Here is a 15,215-nt window from a genome sequence, read left to right as displayed (position 1 = left end):
CCTGCATTTTAAAATATTTCTTATTATATATTATTTTATTTTTTTCCAGAGAAAATATTTCATAAATTCTGTCTAAATATTACAAAATATTCCAAGATGGACAATAGAGTGGCAATTTAAAGATGAAATCTTAAAACATCTGTGCCATGTCATATGTTACAGTCTTGCTTTGGTTTGCATTTTCACTTGACTACGTTGTAATTGACAGAAGGTGGGTCCTAGTGTACTGTAACTACAGCAAATGTCAAACACACAAAGACACTATTGTTAAAGCTAGTGCCATTTTATACAGTATTTATCTGGAAAATAAAAATCCATTTGCAGTCATAGTCATGATACACGACTCAGTAGAGTCAGTATGTTCTTAGAACTAATTTTCTTTCAGTTGTTGAGTGCTAACTAGAGGTACTGTAGCTCGGGTCTAGTACTGCCTATATTTGCAAAGAAACACAACGTAATTACACTCTTTCACTTGTTGGTTTTACCAGGATTTAAGCTGTACTTCGTCAGTCTCAGATGGAACGCTAATAATAGCATTGATGGATGGATTAATGGTTAGCATGTTAACATGGTAACGCTGTCATGCAAGTATGCTACTGTATGTTAGCATTAATATCAAAGTATAACTGAGGCTGATGGGAAGTTGGTCAGTAGTTTTAGAGGCATCCTGTAATGAACGAATGTGTTGCATAAGTGGAAACTTTGACCTGTTGGTGGCGCTAAAGGAAGTCAGGAGATCACCAGTCATTAGCATTCATCCTCTTAGGTACATGAATGTCTGTACCAGATTTCATGCCAATTCATCCCATAGATGCCCAATAGTGGTCAAAATGTTTAATTTATACAAGTGTTGGATTAGAGCCACACTGCTAATGTGTGTATAATATCAAATTACCACCTTGTCTCTGTTGTTTCTATAATATCATCAGTAGCTGTTAAAGTATATTTGGGAGTTTTTTTTCTTACTATTTCACAGGTATCAAACTTCCACTTAATAAAAAAATATGTCTTGGTAAACCATATGCAGCCCTCCTGATTTTGGGCTAATCTCTTGTATCCCCATCTCTTGTCACAAACTACATCAATATTTACACATTAAAGCAAACAGGGACAACATTGCATCCTATTAGCACTGTGAAGTAAACATCAGTGCCCCTGTCACGCTCAGCTTATACACAGACAAGATTGGAATATCCAGCACCAGTTATAACCCTGGTAGTATATCCAACTTATCACTGCTGTTTTTGCCTGAAGCCATGTCTTAATGCCTCTTCTTTTCTGAAGGTTACGCCGTGTCCAGTTCATCAGACTGAAGGCACCATTAACACAGTAAAAGCATGGAGTCATTCTGAAAATTCCCTTCATTAGCCCTACCTCCTCAGTGTCTCCCCACCCCCGCTCTTCAAAAAAATCAATAGCATCTGCTGCTGTACAGCTAAGCCTGCTTCACTGCTGAAGAAGGCAAACAGTGGGTAAGCTAAATTGATTAAGTATTAAGCTATTTTTAGAGATGATGATTTTCTAAGGTTGTCCATGTTGATGAAACAGTAAAAAAGGAGCAGAGCATTGAATGCATTCACAATGTTCTGATGATTTCTACAAAGAAACTCTATCATCATCTGCAATAATTTTCCGATAAAAATAAACATGAACATGTAACCCATGCATGCCTGCCACAGCTTTTGAAATAACGATGAAAGGTCTTCAGCACACTCGGTGTCTGTGCAGCAAATAATTGTCACATGCCTACAGTGGTTGTGGGTAATTAGCGTGTGACACAGAACACTGCTAAGCTAACAAACGATGCATATAAGAGAGCTAATTGCATGTTGTGGCATATTTGCCGTAATTATCAACCCCACCCATGCTCTATTGAAACGTTAGCCTCTTTAAGTATTATCATAATGCACATGACAGCAAACTGTTAATCAGGAAAGGGCTTTACTTCCTTCACCCTGTGTCCCCTTCCCCCAGCTGCCTCTGTTTATTTGCGCTGCATCTGTTTGAAGTGTTTCGTTGCCTGAACAACAGAGGACTGCACTGGTGGAGGAAATGTTTGTATATGTACATTTATGTTCAAATAACACTATAGGTTTCCCTGAATTGTTGGAAGTTGTTGTGGCCATAATATTAATGAATCATATATATGCACGAGCTTCTTTGTCAAACTGCACTTCTTATTTATGCACACCCATGTGCAGGTACATTTATTTTTGGATGAATTCATCTGTGTGCTAAGTGTCAGCCTGTGCGCATGAGAATAGCATGGCTCAATTTTCATTTTTATGAACAATCCAGTTACCTCTGTCAGGGAGACTGATGGCGAGAGGTCTGCTGGATCAATGTCATTGTGCCTCTGGCATGCCAAGGAGCTTGTCCACTGTGTTGCTGCTTCCTTAGCTTCCACTCACCTCCTCCCCAACATACTCACACACATATACACAGTAAAAAGCACAAGTACACACACTTATTATACGTACTTGTCATACTTACACTATTTCTCACCAATCCACATTCTTCCCTTACTATTTTCTCACCCTTCAGTAGACAGGATACATTCTGACATTTGACAGGCCCATCAGCATTTTTCCTCCTCTCACTCTACAGACAGCCAGCCTGTAGAGACCCAAATATAACCTTGAGCTAACTTAACCTTGAGCTTAATGAGCTACATAACCAGACCCGAGAGGTTCCTCAGATATTTGCTGGTCATAATGTTAGCCACGGGTACTTATACACCATAGCAAGAAGAAAATGAAAACAAACTTGGTGCTAAAGCCTTTGTAGAAAAATATGAAAAACAAGGTTGGTCACTTATTCAGCTCTAATTTTTTTTTGTCAGAACTGCTACTCTCACCCACACAGAAACACACACACGCACACACAGCATTTGGCGCAGGCTTTTATTCAAAGTAGTAAGATTTATGTGCAGTGGGAGTGGAGGCACTAACCCTGGCAGTGTTTGTGCTCTTTTCTCCCTATTGAGCTGTACAGCACCACATGGAGCACACAGATAGATAAATCCTCAAGCAGTGTAAGATTAATCAGAAATGATGGTGGCTATTAGACAATGTCAGGCCAATAAAATGTGTTCCCCCGATTCTTGTTGTTTTCAGTGCAAGAACACAACTTGCCAAATTAAATCCCCCGCTGGGCTTTTATGATAAACAGCATGAAGATAGTCTGGCAAAGTGTCTTTGGATTTGACTGTCAAAAAGAAGAATTCACCCTCATCACATGCTTGTCTAAAACATGTGAGGCAAAGGTTTTGTTCTACTCACCCACTAAGAGTCTTAAATATTTGAAAGAGGGGCGCATACTGCAAATACCTCATGGTAGCTTTGTGTAGATGTCATATAATCCTATGAAAGGACGCTGCAGAAATGAAATACATACATACCTACATATTATTAGGTAAAAAATCTCATCAAATGTATAACCTAGGTACTGTACATTTGTGCACATTCCAAAAAAATATTCCGGTATCCATGTTTACTAAATTATTTAGCAAGGTGCATTACATATCTGTTATTTCTCTGAGAGTGCTTCACAATCAATAATGAGAATCTATTGTGTTGCTCTCTCTGTTCAGTTGCCTCTCTGCTTGTTGCTGTTGCTGCAGTTGGTCAGATAAATCACAGTCAGTCAGGAAAGAAATCAGAGATCCACAAATGAAGCCATACTTCAGTGGTCCACCATTATTTTACACTATTAACAGAGAAACTCTCTGAATGCCAAGTTTCCACTGGTGACTTAATTATAGTATATTGATTCCATAGAGTGCAGAGCCCAAAATTGCTTTTTTGAAGGAATATTTTGACATTTTGGGAAATATGCTTATTTGCTTTTTTGCCGAGAGTTAGATGAGAAGATCAGTACCATAGGGGCTGATTATCTTAGCTTAGCATAAAGACTGGCAAGGGGAATCAGCCTGCTTGGCTCTGTCCCCAGGTAACAAAATCTCCCTACCAGTACCTCTAAAGCTCACTAATTAACATGTTATATCTCATTTCTTTAATCTCTACAAAAACCTGAGATGTGAAGATTACAGTTTGTGGTTTTACAGGGTGGAACTATTTCTCTTTGGGCCCAGAGACGCCCTGGATTTGTGTTTTAATCGTGAGGTTGTCAGGTAATCTGCGGGAACCCCAGGAAGTTACTACTTCTGGTCAAGAAATAGTCACTAAAATCACAACATGTAACTTCCCATGGAGAGAGCATGGATGTTGGTGAGAGACATACATCCATGGTGAGAGAGAGGTGCGCGTCAAGATGGTGAGAGTTAGAGGAAACATCGCAGAGATTCAGCCATACATGTCTAAGCCTCAGTTAGACCCAGATGAGGAGTCTACTGTGCACCAAAATCGGCGACTAGCAGACGTATCAGAATGGTAAGTGTAGTTAGCATCTTTTATTTGTTTAAGTTGTTTGTTAGCTTGTTAGCATGTAACTGGCAGTGGCTGATAAAGCTTTAGTGGTTGTGAAACATACAATAATATTTGCTACGATGTGTGTTTACATTGTTATTATGTAACGTTAGTAGAAAGTTGAAGGACGCTCCAGAGTCCGGTTTGCCTCCAAAAACAGCACACTCTACCATGTTTGCTGTCAAAACTTTCTGTACGCTAACTTAGTGCAAACTCTCACTCTCTGTACTGCCAAGTCCGCTCTGCGCTGGGGGTTTCAGGTTTCTTTGCCGGTGGTGTTACTATTGCCTTTCGAATTTGTGACGTACCAAATGTAGCTTGTCTGGGGTATGTTTGAATATTAGATTTTAGGAAAGTGTACAGACATCTCCCTTTCAACAACCCATTCAGTCAACTTTGCACAGATACAAGTCAGTAAAGTCAAGGTCTGACCTTTTAGGGACATAAACATAAGAAAAACACCTTTTTGAGTGAAGGGGTACATTAATTATTGTATACTATTTCAACAGAGCGCCGAGCCCTAAAAATGTAGCTTTCTTCAGTATTTAAATAATCATGTTTTTTGTTTGTTTATTTGTTTTTGGAAAATCCCCAGTGCATATTGCTGCACATGCATTCCTAAATTTAAGGAGATTTAAGGTATCATATTTACACAATATATTTACCGAGTTACAGTAGATTCTTGGTTTTCTTCAGACTCCAGTTATTTCGACGTATTTCACTGAAAACACAAAATGGTTTTTGGCCTTGCACTAAATTGGCATCATTAGGTTTACCTCCCACCAACCAAGTCTGATTTTCAAATGGCTCATTGGCCAGGTTTGTTATACAGTATTTATGAATCAAGCAACTACATGCAATAAGGTATAAATTTGAATAATGTGTGCATATTTGTTTTCTTTCTTAATATCTCATGCACTAGTGCATATATACCCATATATATGTATATACACATTATGAATAGTTATGTCTCTGAGTGGCAGCAGAGAATGGTCTGCCTCACTGGGTCCTTTCCCCTGAGATCAGTCTTGTACTTGAGCTGACTGCTAAACAGCAAGCACTACTGTACATCACTGTGCAGGAACAAAGCAATGCACAAAGCTTCCCATCCCCTGACCTTAAGTCTAGTGTGTGTGTGTGTGTGATTTTGAGTGTTTCTTCCACCGTGTATCAGTGTATGTGAGGAGAGAGTGCCTGCAGGGGTGTCAGCGGAGGTTTAAGATATTCAGCTTGCTGTCAGCACCGACACATTTCTCCCTCTGCACCGCTGCACAGATATGCAAATCCAGCCTCCTCAGAATGCAGAGCACCAGATCAGCTTCAATTTATTCCATTCTGCTCTCTCCCTCTTTCTGCACTCACCCTCCCTCTCTGTTCTCTCTGCTCTCTGTTTCTCACCCCCTCTCCTTCTCTCTCTGCTGTCTCCACTCTGTCTTTGGTTTTCTGTTTGGTCTTAGCTGCTCTGTTCATGGCATATGCCACCGATGAGGAATTGTATAGAGGTGAGAGGATTTCTACTGAGCAGCTTCAAGGCTTAGTGCAAAGAAGCGCTTCATTCTTTCAATCTAGTACAAGGTACAAGAGGTGCAAGATTGCCTGAGTGTGTGCATTTGAGCACATATACTCTTACTTGTGTGTGTGTGTGATTTAGTCTTGTTGTTGTCGAGGATTGTTTGTATTGTGCACACGCAACAATGTACCTCTCCCCTCTCTCTTGTTAATTACCAGCGATAGAACAGCAACGGCCTACATTGCTAGTGGTGAAACACAATTAGTCAGTTGCCAAGCTGCTCTCAAAAAGGCTATCTCACCAACACACAGTGTCATCAGTAATCTAGTCTCAGCATAATCTAAATGCCAATGTCTATCCTCTGTGATCCATCCCCAGCCCACACTACATTTACATTCTAATTAGATGTGGCCAAGGCCGCTTTATAAGGACCCTTTTTAATAACATGGCTGTATTCACCTTTTCAGAGTCCCATTGCGGCTGTAAAAAAGTGGACTACACTTTATATTTTGTCCCTTTGACATTGTGGCTACTGAGGATTTAAGTAGCTTTTAAAAGCCCTCGGCACCCGAGTGTGTGTAGCTTGACAAGGGGTTTTCTTGTCTCTCGAGGATGAATTATGAATGCATTTGTAAGAAATGGGGATGTAGTGTCAAAGCAGGAATAAAATGTTAACACTACACACATCACACCCAATTTGTCCATAATTAAGCATAAAGGACGTGTAATTGTAGTCCTAGTAGGATTGTTTTGAACATTTATTATAACTTTGGTCTTAAATAATGATAATAATATGATGTTTTAATTACAATTACAGCTGCATCTAACAATTACTTACATTATGGATTAATCTGCTGATTGTTTTCTGGATTCCCTGAGTGATTGTTTGTTCCATAAAATGTCAACAGTTAAAAAAGGTCTGTTACAATTTTTCAAAGCCCAAGTTAACATGTTCAGGTGTCTTTTTTTGTCTGCCAAACAAAATCTAAAGATATTTAGTTATTTATCCCAAAAAAGTAAGAAACCCAGCAAATATTCTAATTTGAAATGCTGGAACCAGTGCATTTTTGGCATTTCTGCTTTAAAAAACTTGATTAAATGATTAATCAATGATCAAAATCGATAAATTTTCTGTCGATCAACCAATCAGTTATTTGACTTATATTCGACTTATTATTTCAGAGTGTTTGGGGTAGCTGCATGTCTTGGGGTTTTGGTGACAACACGTTCTAACAAGAAGATGTAATAGAAGCAAATGTGAAAGGAAGGAAACATCTTCTGGATGACTGCCCTCATTTTCACTCTTGTGAATGTTCCCTCGAGGGTGGTGAGAAGTTTTTCCTCATCGCCAGCATTTTCATTGCAAACTGACAATTGTTGATTTTACCAGCTGAGAAGATTACTGAGAAGAGAAGATTGGCAGTTTTTCTCACAAAGTGTGTAACTATCAACAAACATCATAATTGAATATTTAAAGTGGTCATATTATGCTTTTTGGCTTTTTCCCTTTCCTTTATTGTGTTATGTATCTTTTTTGTACATGTCATAGGTTTGCAAAGTGAAAAAGCTCAAAGTCCACCCCAAAGGGAGTTACCCTCTCCCACAGAAAACACTGCTCCTGATCTGCCTGAAAACAGCTCGATTGTAGTCCAGCATTTACTTCCGTAACGTATCTACATCACTATGTAACACGTGTCATAATGCACAAATTGAGCAGTTTCCACAAGTACACCTAAATATGAAATTAAAATAAGGTTATACACCCTCCTCGCAGTCAATGTTACTGTGATGTAGAAAACGTTACCTATGAAAGATAAATTAGTTACAAGTTAGTAGTAATAACTTACAACTCTGAAACGTCTTGCTCCAGTCTCGGTTGTGACGCTGGTTCGGGTTGTTGGAACATGTACGGCTAAACCAAAGCCATAGTTACCGGCTGAAACAGATTTGTTTACCTTGCTCGTCAGGATCCGCCCTACTCTGCTTCTGATTGGCTAGTAGTCCCTACCTAGGTATTGCGCATGTGCAACTCCCAACAAAGTTCGAACAGAAGTGCTGGAAGACATCACTTGAAAGTGCCTTCCAAAACGAATCCCTGTTGCAAGCCATTTTTTGATTTCACACCACTATGGTTAAGATTTGTTTAGGTTTAGGCGCAAAATGACTCCGTTAAGGGTAGGGAACATTTGCTGACTGTAGTTGACAACAATCATTGACCAACGTTGCCTGTCTGTGGGACACTGGAAACAAACAGCAGTTTCTTCTTCTCATATGTCACAGTCCGACATCACACTAACATCACACTAATTCCTGCTTTGCTTCCGACGGACAACAGTCATAATTTCTACAAGGCTTTGTCTCTTGAACGTAAACGTATGTCGTATTTGGGCATTTGCTGAAATGTTTGATTAGGACAGTCTCATTTTTCTCTATTATCTAAATCCTGCCTCAGTTGTTTCTTACAATACAAAATTTTTAACTGTCTTAATACAGAAGTGCATTATTACAACTAGGTTAAGCTGTTTTGATGATTGAAAGTAAACTAAGGAAAAAACATTCACACTTGACGCCTCAGCTTTGGAACAACTTACCTGAATAGTGTTTCTTTAGGACAGATTTCTTATGTTCCAAGTTGGTAAAAACTGTCTTGTAGCGTAATCGTGCTACCGTGAGTTCCTCTTGGCCCTGAGATACCACGCTGACACCAGGGTTTCAGTGTATGTTCTTTATTTCTGTTGTTCTTTCTTTCTTTTCTGTCCATATGCTCTTTCTCTTCTTCCGTCCGCTCTCCAACCGCCTCTCTTCTTCTCCCTTGTCCAGCATGCTACTGTATTTAAGGAGAGAATAATTAGTTAACCGGGTTCAGCTGTGCCAATTATCTCTCCTTGATGCTGCTCACCTGAGCAACTCCCCCACCTCTCCCTCTGCAGCTTAAAGCTACCCATACCCACCTCCACATGTCTCTTTGAGAGTCCAGTGTGGCTTCTGAATTACTCTGTGTGGTCTAATGAACTTTGAACCTTCATGGATAATACATGATGGAGTGTAGTGATATGAGGAAAATGGAATGGTACGCGTAACAACGAACTCAGAGATATCTCAAAACGGCTCCACTTGCAAAGATTACCTCCTAATAGTGTATTCTTGGTTAAACTCAGTTCAACCCCTAAAAGGTTTAACCATATTTACAGTATAATATAAGCAAATATACCAAAGATATATGGAGAAATGTACATTAAAACTAAATATAGTATATATTATAGTTATAATACTTCAAAAATGTTGCTTTCTGCAGTCTGTGTATCAGAAGGCTTTCAAATCCCAAGTACCGTAAGTCTGTATTACACTGACTGACAAGCTTAGAGTCTTGGAAACATTAAGGCAAATCAGAATCAGGACTGATTTAGATCAAATCTAAACTGTGTCTGTCTCTAGTAATGCGTAAAGCCAAAATAGTGGATTGTGATAGTAGTAGTTATAGTCAGAAGTTCAATCCAGTAAGTGAATTAGAAATTCAGTTTGTTTAAGCAACATCGCAGAGTCTTTGTATTCTCTGGGATCTTAGGACAAAAGAAAACATTAATGCTTAGACACAGTTGTGTTGGGAAATGCTTAATAGATCCATAAAACACAGAGAGTTCCTGCCCATGATCTTACAATATATTTATACTTTAAACAACAAGTGACACAGTGCACAGAATTGATTTTATGTTCAGCTGCAGCGCTCATGTTGTCTCCAGCTGACTTCTCTGCTTTTCCCATTACGTTGTGAATGAAAATCAGAACCCGGTGGCCCTGAAAATAAAATCTACTTGAAAGGAACAAATAATAAAAACATGCTTTATTTCACACCACATAGAGCCTCAATAAAATTCACTCCAAAAGACAACATGAAGTGTTGAAAAATCTGAATTAAACTGTTTTGAAATGTATTATCTATTGTGAAATTTAAACTATTGTTATCAAATCCAGAGCTTTATTTGCAAAATATCTGTGTATTAAGAAATGTGTTACTATTTGTGAAGTATTTCCCATGATGCTTTATCAACACTGCTGAGCTCCAGTCCTCTCAATAACAAACTGTTCTGCAGAACCCACCAGCTTATTGGAAGAGCATCTAAGAGAAGTGATTGATAAGCTGTGAGGCTCTGGTCCTGTGGCCGCAGGGAAAACCTGCTCTCTCTGTTAGGGAACATCAGTACATGCAACTCCCAGTAACCGATAGATCTTCTTGCTCAGTCATTACAGGTTTCCCAGTAATTGTGCTTGGAAATGCCAGAGCCAGTGTTTCCTTTTAAACTGGTGATGTTTAACTAACAGCACTCTTCAAAAGAAAGGAAAAGGGTCAGGCATCAATGGTGCCATGACAGGGTAGGACATGTAACACATGGCTTCCAGAAGGAAGAGCCATCTGCTCATTCATTTGTATTCAACAGGAACTGGTATGTGAGCAAACTCTAAGCAAAACTGGAAAATATTGGAAAATCTCAGAATCTCTTCTTCTGTTACATTACATTTGTTCATAACAATTCGTTGTTTGGTGTGTCCGGTACTTACCGCCAAAAGTTGCTTAAATGAAAAATAAAAAAAATGTACTTCAATAATAAGCTATGATAACAAATCCTGGTTCTGCAGGATTCCCTTGCAGTTACTTTTACTTGTTACCACTTTTTAATGTAAAGTGAGTGCTCACTAGCCCTTAAAGCTAAACTCACATCACACAAGGAGTGTATGTACACTTTACAGATTAAAATAACACCTAATTATGTAACTTTTGATGAACAGCGGCCACTGTGGCCACAAGTTGCAATTATGGGATAATGGCAAATGCTTAAATTTTGTATAAACAACCTGAATTCAGTCTATGAGCAACTTTGTTTATTATGACTAAAGGAAGAAGCTTCATTTTGTCTATGTGCAGTAGTTTCAAGCTGCCACAGAGCTTTAAACATTTAGATAATGTAGTTTTACTGCTTTAAAAGACAAAGTATTGTGTTTCTGGGGAGCTTAGGGCAGAAACGCCAGTGAAATATTATTAAGAGCCCATGAATGTAAAAATTAAAATTATGATGAATAGTAATTTCTTAAACTGATGGAACTTAGCTCCAAGAAGTTTGTGAAACATTTAATTTGTACTGAATAGATGCAATAAACGTTTTGCACTTGCCAGAATATATGATTGGCTGTTGACGCCAAAAAGTTTGGTCATGTCCACCATTCTTTGGCTGACAGACTTTAAACTGTTCACACATCAGCTGAGCTTTAATAGTTGTTCAGCTCTACAGGAAATTAAGCAACTTTTGGGACGTTGTTTATCATGTTTGTTTGCAGTGTAAATGTGGGACAATTGCTAGAGCCAAGTGACTACAGATGGGAACCATGACATCAGGTCTGAGAGGAGAATCATTTTGAAGTGAAGTGAGTTTGTGATGTGGCCTGTAAATATAACTTGACCATAATTTGATAATAACGTGTTCAAGCCAGGAAGTTTTAAAATTGTAACCGTATTGTCAACAGTAGCCTAAGTAATGATCATCGACCGAGTCCTCAAACGTATTGGAAACTGAACAACAGTCCCATTTAATGTAGGCTGATGTATTTATTTTTACACACAGAATAGCCTCCAGCAAGTAATCAATATGTATACTGTGTGACACCATTTTCTAACTCTAAGTTCAAGCTCACACAATTAGATTGATTATTGCCAACAGGCTTTATTCCCACAAAACAATCACAATCTGTGAGTTGTTTAGCTCTGTGGTGTAGGAACTCACAAACTGTAGGTGTCCATTATATACAAAACAGGTATACACTAAACATTTTGCCCAGGCTCCACTTCTCTTCTTGACAATCAAACATTTACAAAGATCCACATTTGGGAGTTGACTGGAACAACTCAAGTCTTGAGTTAACTGCCAATGAGCAGTTGAAGTTTGCACCTCACCTAGAAGCCCTCAAACACTGAGGTTGTTAAGGATCACCCCATTCTGCTTGTCAGGATGTTTGAACTGCTAACCCTCCAAATATAAGCTTCACGCCGTAACCTGCAAGGCCAAAATATACGTCAAACACAAAGTGCAGTTCCGACAGCCTGAAGGCAGTGGAAAAACTGCTTTTCAATTTGTCAACCGGAGGAGGTCTTCATCACTCATCACTTGTAACTTTCTGAAACTGACAATCTGACAGTCACGCTCACTTTCTGCAGTAGCTAGCCAGGTGCGTGTTGGAAAGAAAATGGGCAGAGCTCCAAACACTTTCTGCAGATTTCTTTTTTTTCCTCCCAATTCCTCACATTACCAGTGGCTGAACTGCAACAGCTGCGTCTGTGCTGGTAGGTGATCGAGTCATTGTGCTTTCAGAGAAGAGGCAGGGGAGTAGTGAGATTGACATTAGGAATCAGATTCCAAACCAAAGCCAGGGAAGATATGCAGCAATACGCGGACTCTCCCTTCACCTCCACCCTGCGTTTTAGAATCAGAGTTGTACAGCTGGTACAAAACACACACTAGGGAATACAGTGACCTTTGTACTACCTCTAAATGTAAGAAATGTTATTTTCTGTGTCCTGTTTATTGAAGTCTTGTACCAACACCTCCCCTTACAATGACAACCAGCTTCTCACCCCACCTAGGAATTTTGAAGCTCTAAATAAATAATGTACAACTTTAGTTTCCTGACATGAAGGATGTCTGATGTCAGTTCTTTGAGTATACAGTATATACAGCTAGTGGCTGCTGCCACCGCAGTTTAGTGACCATTTGTTTTGCCATAGCAAAATCCTTGATATGCTAATTATACGGTTTGACTGTAGATGACTTACACTTCTGTAAAGGTATTAGCAAGTCATAAAATGAATTGGTAATGCTTTAAGTCACCCTATTTAGCATTTATAAGTAGTATACTAACATTTAATAAACATTTATAACACTCTATAATGTAGTTATAAGCAGCTATAAGGATATTTTTAAGTGTTTATTAATGTACAGTATTTGTCAACAAAAGTTCTCCTATGAAGACATTTTTATATTATTACAACTGCATTTAACTATATTGTCATAGATTGTCTGTCTGTTTATACACCAATCTCCACTTATGGGTGTGCACCACAAACTGTGTGCACAGGAGGAGTTATAGTTGTTGACATTAAAAAACACTTATATGATATGTATCTGCTTACAACTACATTATACTGCTATACTGCTTATGAATGATGAATGATAAATAGGGGGACTTAAAGTGTTGCCAATAAACTCAATGATTATTCTTAGTTTTTTAAGTGGAACAAAATCAGTTAAATCAGTTAATCCTCATTGAGAGATGTGGGCAGATTATAACACTTAGCACTTAGTGAGAGTCGCAGATAAAATACATTTCACAAATTGTAGCCAGCACCTTTTTTCTGAAGGAAATTTAAAATTGCTATTAATTATCAAACATCTTGTGAATCCAAGGCCACATACTTATTCAACCAGTGCGATTATACTTATTTTTAAAACGCATTATATCAAACATCGCCGGGTAAACCACAAAAAGCTATCAAAAAAGAAGAAACGGTATTGCATAATGAAATGATAGCAGGTACAATATATGTTCTAGTTTGCATGGGATTTTGGGAGCACTGATATAAACCAGTTATCACCATGTCCTCACATCTGCCCAACAACCAGCACTACCTTTGCTATCCCTGACTTGTCAGACACTGGTTCTCTAGCGAGTTGTGACGAACTGTCATGTGCGTGACTAAACCGGTTCAACAGCACACTGTTGGTTGGAGAAATCACTCATCCATTACAGCCCCTCAGTGTCTGTGAAAACAGCTTCAGGCTGGGAGGTTTGGACCAAGAGATGGAGAGAGACTGTTTTCTCTGCAGTGGGAAGCATGGTTCATGCTTCCCCCTAACCCCTTGCAAACAGCATGCCAACACAAGTCTCAAACAGCACCTTCTCTATCCACTTGTAAATTCACCAGCTCGGCAGCACAGGAAGGGAATGTAAATTAGGTGTGACTAACAGCAAGATGGGAATCCAGGCAGTTTTCCCCTCCTTTCTTGCTGTTCTCCCTTGGCTACCGGGGGTTTTGTACACATCCACTTTCCTGCAGTGCTTGAGGCTGTCGGTTTGGTGTCACGTGCAGAATGCCTTCAGCTGGAGGTGTACTAAGCTGAGACCAGATAAGGAAAAGGAAGATAGAAGGGCAGTGTTGCTGAGCTGAAGTCAGAATGAAGCCTTTTTTAAAAAACCTATTACATTTATCATGAATTGGGAACCCTTTCACTTCATCTTCATAACCATTGGACCAGTCGTGCTTACTGAAATATGGGAAATACAACTGCAAGTGTGTGAACTGAAGATTCATCAGTTCATATGAGCTTTCCTATAAAATACAGATGTGTAAAATGCCCTGGTGGAATATGTGCCTTCCCATCTATTCCTTGACACCATGTTTGAATTCAACCCATTAAATCCTGCCTGCTTAGTTTAAGATTGTTAAAGCTTTTTCACCCTGAACTTCTTTTTACTCTCCAGGCAGTATACTTGTGATAGGCTCTGAATTGGTTATTGTGGGAGCCCAGGGGGAATCAGTGTAACAGATACTGTTGAAGGTGTTACATTCAATCACAGAGCTGGTGGTGCTCCACTTTTAACTTTCTTTTTCTGTGTCATCATTTGTAGGCATGAAGTAATTCCTCATGTCAAAGTGTGTCATCAGACGGTGTATCAACATGTGGTTAAAGTGTACATGCATAGCTGTTCTAGGTTTATTATCCAGGTGCATTGGGACCAGTATGTAATAAAAAGATAGAATACAAAATTCAGCCTTTTTATTCTTCAGTGTGTAGGCAGCTACTCTCACAGAAAGAGAAACAGCAACCAGCCAATTATTCTTGTGATTATTATTGCAAGGAAGTGGATGGGTCTGCATGTTATTGATGTCAGGGAGAATGTCAATGGACCTCTATTTCAGTCTAATAAATACTCTTTGCACTACTGCCCCTGGATTTTCAAGGGATTATGTGAGTGTGCTTTCCATCAGCGATGAACTGTTTTCTCCCATTATGTGTAATCGGAATAGTATGCATGCAGTCATATTTGTGAATATGTAAGGAGAGTGTATGAGCGTCTGTGTGGCTGAGTGTGTGTTCAGGAGTGTGTTTTACGTTCCTGATGATGGAGAGCTAGCCCTCTGCAGACAACCTGTGCTTATTTTATGGCCTCCTCCCCAGCTGCAGCATGTGGGCAATAAACCTTTCTCAGAGCAATCTCCAAACAGTGCAGCA

At 39.1% G+C, this 15,215-nt stretch overlaps 1 protein-coding gene across 2 annotated transcripts in view; it reads left to right on the top strand.

The window, feature by feature from the left end:
• Positions 1-15,215, top strand: part of trip4 (thyroid hormone receptor interactor 4) — a 72,545-nt gene that overhangs the window by 52,109 nt on the left and 5,221 nt on the right. The window lies entirely within an intron of this gene.

This window comes from Siniperca chuatsi, linkage group LG1 (genome assembly GCF_020085105.1).
Source record: "Siniperca chuatsi isolate FFG_IHB_CAS linkage group LG1, ASM2008510v1, whole genome shotgun sequence".
NCBI lineage: Eukaryota > Metazoa > Chordata > Actinopteri > Centrarchiformes > Sinipercidae > Siniperca > Siniperca chuatsi.
Note: the sequence above shows the minus strand (reverse complement) of the source record. Positions and strands in the feature narration are given on the sequence as shown.